Consider the following 8,167-nt stretch of genomic DNA (forward strand, 5'->3'; position numbering starts at 1 on the left):
ATAAGGAGACTTATGAGAACTAGATAAAACAATAGCCTATGGATGAAAAATATCAGGATGTTAAAGAACAAGAGATTGTTGAGCCTGATTAAGTCCTCTCTGGGACTGAAGCTCTCACTTCCAGAATTTACTTAGGTCACGGATTCATGGGATCTTTCATATCTCATGTTCTACAATGCAAGGATGCTATAACACTCCAACCTCAGATCATGACCAAAGACTTTGTGCAGCAAAATTCTAGAAGAAGCTAAAGGAGAAATAAAATGATCAAAAGAAAAACTTGGAATGAATTTATGACAGAAATTAATGCTTTCAAGGCAAAATTTTAAATATGCACAGAGTATGAAAAACAGATTATAAGATGGAAAATCTCTCCAAAGACATAATGATAGTAAGAGAAAAAAACAGATTTGGAACAAAAAAATTAAAATCAAAGAAAATTTGGAAGAAATGAAACAAAAGTCAACAACATTACATAAATTATCATGAATGTTCTTGAAGATAGGACACATCTTAAGAATTATAAGTTTCCCAGAAGGACATGACAAATAAAAAAAACTAGATTGTCAGGAAAGAGGAAAAATAGCAAAAGTGCTCCAGTTCTACCTGAATACAGTAAATAAAACCTTAATTAAGAAAATCAAAATCAGTAACAAGAAAAAAAAGGTAACTTCTTAACTTGAATGCAAATAATAGTTCAGTTCCAGTAACAATTTTTGCAAGTGATTAGGGGAAAGAATCTCAAATATGATAGAAAGGCAATTAGATTTACTCAGAATTTTTCCAAATTCATGGAATATCATAAAGAAGACATTATGGAAGCAAAGAAACTTAACAATAGATCTAAATATCATATTATGCAAATCTAAGCCTAATCAATTGTGAAAAATAAAGATAGATGTTCAACAAAAGAGAAGAATTTGGGACATTCTTATAAAAAGTACAAACAGGTATTATTGAAGGTAAAAAGGGAAGAAGAAAGGGAGGAAGGAAAAAAGAAGGAAGGAAAGAAGAAGGAAGGAAGGAAAAAAGGAAGGAAGGAAGGAAGAGAGGGAGGGAAAGAGAGAGGGAGAGAGGAAGGGAGAAAGAAAGAAAGGGACTTCTAGAATTGGCATTTTATATTCCTTCATAATCTAGGTCTGTTTTATATTTCCATGATTATTTCATATGATACTCATTTACTCACTCTTTATTCCAACTAAACTCTTCCTCAATAAGGCACTTCATCTCCTGTCTCCATTCCTGACTCCCACATCTTTGCCTGACATGGATTCCTTTCCTCATCTCTCTTGGACTCCAAAGGTATCATTGCTTTTTTTTTTTTCCTCAAATGAACATACTTGGGCTTATTCAGTTATATATTGTATCTTCTCATGAGAATAAGTTCCTTGGGGACAGGATTTTATTTTTTTAATTGTTTTTGTATCTCAGGTATCCAGCAAAGGGACTTGCATATGTCAGGTGCTTAATAATCATTTCTTGGATTGGATTAGATAGATTATCCTAGAATCCATTTCTCTGCTTTTTAAAATATCCTATGTCTCTTTGCTTCTACATCACATATAGTTAAATAAAGGAATATTTTTCTGACTCTTGCCCCAGGTATAAAATCCTGAGTAATATATTTCAACCTCACATATGATTGGAGGAATAGTAGTGGAATTCAAATGCAAGTTCTGTCATCTTTTATCTGCAAAACCTAGGCAAGTTATTTAACTTCTTTAGGATTTAGTTTTCTCATCTGTAAAATGAATTTGACTAAAGGACCTCTAAAGTGCCCCCCCATACTAAATACACACACACACACACACACACACACACACACACACACACACCATATGAACTGCTTCCCACAAATTGGCATCCTCCAAATTGCTGCTAAAATGAGATTCTTAAAACATGAGACCATGCCCCTTGCTCAGAACTTTCCAAGGGCTCCCCATTGCTTGTAGGGTCAAATAAACATTTTTCTTTGGCATTTACAGTCTCTCAGAACCTGGCTTCAAAATATCTTTTAAAGTTTATCATCACGTATTACTCCCTGCCACATACTCTGTTAAATTATCCTTCTTGTTTTTCCTTGCACACAGCTCCAGTGTCATCTATTTCTATGCCTGTGCACAAGTTTAAGCTATGTGACCCTAGCTACGCTACTTAATCTTTGTCATTTCCTCAGCTATACATTGTGTTAGTAATAGTATCTACCTCCTAGGGTTGTTGTGAAGATCAAATAAAATTTCTAAAGCATTTGACACAATCTGATGTAAATGTTTCATAAATATTTGTTTCCTTTCTTACTTAGCAGAGGTATTATTACACTTATATTTAATTATATGTCTATATACATCATCTCCTCAATCAGAATATAAACTTTTTGAAGGCACCACTTGTTTCTTTTTTTATATCCAGATCCTTGTACCATACCTGGAACATAGTGGATGGTTTATGTATGCTTACTGATTGTTTGAATGATTGAATGAAGAAAATTTAAAAGATCTTTTTAACTTTTCCCCTTAAATTTTTCACAAGCAATCATTTCAAAAAGTTTACTTCTTCAGTCTATCATTTTTAGGCTTAAAGGAAATTTCCTAATTTGACTGTAATAAAAGGTTTTACCTTTTGTACAAAAGGACTTCCATCTATTGTTTTAACTATTACATAAGCTCTAGTCACTTCAAAGTCATGTGGTTTATATCCTCAAGCTTAAAGCTTCCTTATAACATTTCTTTTACTTCCATCTCAGTGGTGTCACAGCAGTGTCCTCCTAACTCTAGTTTCCCTTTGATGATCAAACATAGCTCCCCCAGTGAAGAGCTCATCAGTGTATCATTATCTGGATCCTCTGGCACAGAATTCATTGGTAGAGAAGAGTCAACAGATGGGATTTAGCAACATTTTGTTAAAATGAATAAATAGTGGATATCTTTTTTTGGTTCTATCTTTATCTCCTTGATGCACAGTTTTCAGTCAATTGCGGATGTCCTCCTTCTAATTGAGGGAAAAGCTGTGAAAGTTCCAGGTCTCACAATAGTCACTTTTGATGAATAAACAAGAAAAAATTTTCTTCATCAAGAAGCTGTAGTATGATATCATCTAAATATCCTAAGAAGACTACAAAGTGAAAAAAGAGGAGATAAGATTGGTGAAGAATAATTAATGGCAAAATGTCATTATATATTGATTTATAAATTTATAAAAGGTAACCTACCTAATTGCTATAAGACAAACTCTTATAATTATGAGAAAGAATTCTATTGTGGTGATGGCACTACAGTCAAACTTCACTTTCCTGTTGTCTCTGACTTTTGACTTAGAGAGGTACAGAAAAAGTTTTTTTTTGTTTTCTTTTGCTACATCCAATCAAATGAAAATCTATAATAACAGGCACTTCTTTCTGTACATTCTAGAATTCCATGATAATTGATGGTTAAAACAATGACCCTGAGACCTCTAAGTTCCAGAATAGCCTTATGAATCACCAAACAGAGATGTATTCTGTTCAACCAAGTTGTAATTAAAAGCATATTTTAAATATTAGAAATGTTATTAATCTATGTAAATTGTGTGTGGTAATCCATTAACTTTACTACTCTACTCTCTGACAATTCTAAGGAACAAAGCAATATTTTATATCCTGTTTGAAAACTTGATTCATAAGAAAATGTGGTTTTTGTCTATTTAGAAAACATAATCTTTAGTTGCCTTCATTATCCCCAGACAAAATATGTCATAGAACTCCTGACTTAATTGGGATACATATGCCTCCCCCAACCTCCTTCTTCCATGAAAATTATCTATGATAGTATAGTCTCATCTCTTTTTATAAGGCTAGACCACCTTGCCAAACCAATCTCCCAATTTAGTCTTTCTCTATTGTTGTTATTATTGTTTTAGCCATACTCCTCCACAATCTCTCAATTGCTATCACCTCACTTTTTACCTGACAAGTAGATAGGACTTCATAATTATTTTGTCTCCCCTTGTCTCACTTCTCCCTGCAGAATTTATTTCATAGTGTCCTCTTTCCCACAGAAAATACTGATTCATTCACAGGGGAAGACATGCTTTAGTTCTCACTTTTGGTATTCAGAATATTCCTTCAGATTTTTCATATGTCCTTCTAATTCCTTGATATCTCTTCTAGTCTTTAACCCTTTAGACAGATATCTCTGTCTCAAATATATAGAGAACTGAGTCAAATTCAAAAGAATATAAAATTGATATATGGTCACAGAATATGAATAGGCAGTTTTCAGGTGAAGAATTTAAAGCTATTGATAGTCATATAAAATGTTCTAAGTCACTACTGAACAGAGAGAGGTACAAATTAGAATAACTCTGAGATGCCACCTCACATTTATCAGATTGGTTAATGTGAAAGAAAAGGAAAATGATAAATATTGAAGAGAATATGGGGAAATTGGAACACTAATGCATTGTTGATGGAATTGTGAAATGTTTCACTTATTCTGGACTGCAATTTGGAACTATGTTCAAAGGACTATAAAACTTTTCATACCCTTTGATCCAGCAATACCACTGCCAAGTCTGTATTCCAAGGAGATCATAAAAAAGAGAAAGGATATACATGTTTAAAAATGTTTGTAACAGCTCTTTTTGTGGTAGCAAGGAGTTGGAAGCTGGAGGCTGGAGCATAAGCTCTTGAACTGAGACAGACTTCAAGACAGAGACTGTCATGGTGGTCCTCCTGCCTCCCCCACAGAAACCAAGACACATTCCGGAGGACATCAAGAAAGTTAGCTGAGCTCCAGGAAAGGAAACTAGACTTGGAAGGAGATAATAAATAATTTGGACTTTAATACCTGGCTATTCTCATGATGATTACTCTCCTGAAACAAAGGCTGCTCAGAGAGCTCTAGAAAACGAACCAGAACACTACAATATACCAAGATAAACTATAAATAGGTACATGCTCCACATATAAAAGGTCACAAATCAAAGAGAAACAAGGAAGAAATTATCTTTCAGTTCCATGGATAAGGAAAGAGTTTATAACTAAGCAAATAATAGGAAAGATCAAACAAAATAAAACGGATGATTTTTATTATGCAAAATTTAACAAATATTCTAAGGATATGAACAGGTAATTTGCAAAGGAAAAATATTGAAGATATCAAAAATCATACAAAAAAAAACCATGCTCCAATCCAATAATTAGAAAAATGCAAATTAAACCAAGGCTGAAGGATCCATCTCACATCTACCAGACTAATAAAGAGGATGAAAGAGTAAAATGATAAATGTTAGAGGGACTGTGGGAAAATAAGTACCCTAAGCACTCTTAGTGGAGCTGGACCAATGTCCAGCCATTTTGGACAGTAATTTGGAATCTTCTCTAAATCTTGGTGTCTTCTTTGTTTATACTCTAACACTATAACATCTATACCCTAAAGAAACCAAAGAGAAAAAGAATAACTATGCATAGAAATAAATTACAGTAGTTCTTTCATGGTAATCAAAATTAAAACTTAGGAAGGTATCTTTTTATTGGGGAATTGGCTAATCAAATTATGATGCATGCATGCAATGGAATATTCTGCCTCTAACCTAAGGCAGGGTGAAGGAACCCAAATTAGGAAAACAAATTTTTCAAGAATACCATTATGATAAATAAAAATAACTACTTCTGTTATTAATGTTATGATAAAGCATGAGTTCCAAAGAGAGAAAATGAAATATGCCACTCACCTCATGTCAGAGAAACTTAAATTATAAAAACTGACCTACATTTTTGGCCATTTAGCACATGAATTTGTAGAAGTAAATATTTATTGGTAGTTTTGTTAATTAATCAATTGGCGATAGGGTAATGGGAGAACACTATTTATTCCACATGTCTGCAATGCTTTTCCTTTTCACTCTGCCTCCTCACTTCCTTATATTTCTTCAAATATCAGCTAAATTCTCTCTTTCTATAAGAAACCTTTATTGATCTTTTCTAATTCTAGTGCTTTCCCTCTACTGCCTATCTCCAAGTTATCCTGTATATATTGTGTCATTTTCCTAAAGCTTTTCTTTGTCATCTTAGTGCTCAATACATAATAGATCTGGCTTATAGAATGACATTGTATTAAATGTTCTCTTGCTTCTCTGCTCACTTCACTTAGCCCCTGAGTTAATACTACTCAGCATTCTCTACAACAATCTCTTTTGTAATTATTTTGGCATAATATTATTTCATTAGATTAATATGCCATAATTTCTCTAATCATTCTTCAATTGTCTGGGGGGCAATCTATATTCTGTTTCTTTTCTTTTGTTTAACCTTTTAATCCCTCTTTCAGGATTAAGATGCTTGTTAGGTATACAACTATTTTCTACCTGGTATTTTCTTCTTCTCCTTTAACCCATCCTGGGTTGTTGATATGAGAATCATTTTCTAATCAGTTTTCTGAATAATCTGTCCTCTGACTTATTAGAGCAATGATCAATATCAATGTTAAATTACAATAAAGAAAAAATAGAAAAATCAAATATCCTACTGAGACAATGCAAAACTGATATATTTAAATAAGCATTGACCACCCTCCCCCAAATGGAAATGGACATTCAAAAAAAAAAAATAGAGACAATAATTTCTTAAGAAGGTGGAACAATGCAAGTGGTGTAGGTGTTGGGCATAGGTGTCAGAAAGTGTCATCTGTCTGATTCCACATGGCCTTAAATATGGCCTTAAACACTTACTAATGTGTAACTCTGGAAAAGTAACTTAATCCTGTTTGTTTCAGTTTTCTCATCTATAAAAAGAGCTAGAGAAGGAAATTAAAAATACTTGACTAACTTTGACAAGAAAACTCCAAATGGACTCAAAAAAAAAAAAAGGAATTGGACATAATTGAAAAATGACTAAATAACAACAAAACAAAGTTTGTAGCTATGTGCCTAAGCAGATAAAGAACTCTCTTTAATAAATTTAACCTGGGTATTTGTGGGAGACACACCCAGTGAAACATCAGAATAAATTGTTCTCAAGATTCTCTGGGTTTAAAGGTCATTTTGTTCCTGGAAGTGTGTTGGAGATTTATCTTCTTTAAGAAAAAAAAATATTTTTTTCTTTCCTTGAAAGTGTTCAAAAAAGATAATTCTTATTTGTTACAGGAATATAATCATTCACAATTCATACCCTGGGAAGGATTACATAGTAGGTCCTACTGATTCAGGAGTATGAATGAGTTCTCAGATTACTTTAATTTCTGTTAAACAATATGCACACACTTCATGCATAGAGAGTAGCAGGGATTCTCTCCATGAGATCTCACAGTCATTGTGATCTTGCTATCTGGCCAGTCATCAGGACAAACCCACTCTAGTTATATTATGTAGTCCTTTATCCCTTCATCAAAATAAATTTTTAATAATCCTTAGAAAGAGAAGCAAAGATCTAGGCAGTAGTTGAGTGACATGAGTAAATGAATAGAATACATTTTAGACACACATTTTTGGAATCTCTGAACTGGATGAGAACATGAGCCCTTCATGCCTTAATATTCTATAAATAGAGATAACTTATTTGAGAATCTTGAATACAACAATTTAATTTTATATAACAATGGAGCTGAGTGGTCCTGAAGCTGTTTGAGGGCATTTTCTCATTTACATTTCTCTTTCTAAAGCTATTGATAAATTTAATCAATATTTTACCTCATTAATTTAGGGCAGTAGTTTACTAATTTATGTGAAAATCAGTCAACTGAAGACACTTATCACCATATTGAGGTTACAAAAGCACAAGTACCCTTCTTGAAAAGTCAGGTCAGTCCAACCTTATTCTAAATGAAATTTCTAAAAATAAGTTTGTATAGATTGAACATATGACTCCCTTGCATGGCTGGATCTTTAATCACACAATCAATAATTTCTATAACTTTAACAAATACTAATGCATATATAATAAGAAACAAAATTACTTTCTATTTAACACTTTTTTCTTTGGATTTTGTTGTTATTTGTTTGCTAAGAAGTTTGGACTTGTGATTTTATTGATGTTAAGAATTCCTTCTATAGAAATAAATTATAAAATATATACAATCTTAGAGAGCCAATGACAGACCGAGTAAGTGGGCCATGGTTATACAGCTAGTGTTCAAGAGGGACAAGACTTGAATCCAGATTTCTTGACTCTAAGACCAGCTATGTTACCTACCCA

Source organism: Antechinus flavipes, chromosome 1, assembly GCF_016432865.1.
Source record: "Antechinus flavipes isolate AdamAnt ecotype Samford, QLD, Australia chromosome 1, AdamAnt_v2, whole genome shotgun sequence".
NCBI lineage: Eukaryota > Metazoa > Chordata > Mammalia > Dasyuromorphia > Dasyuridae > Antechinus > Antechinus flavipes.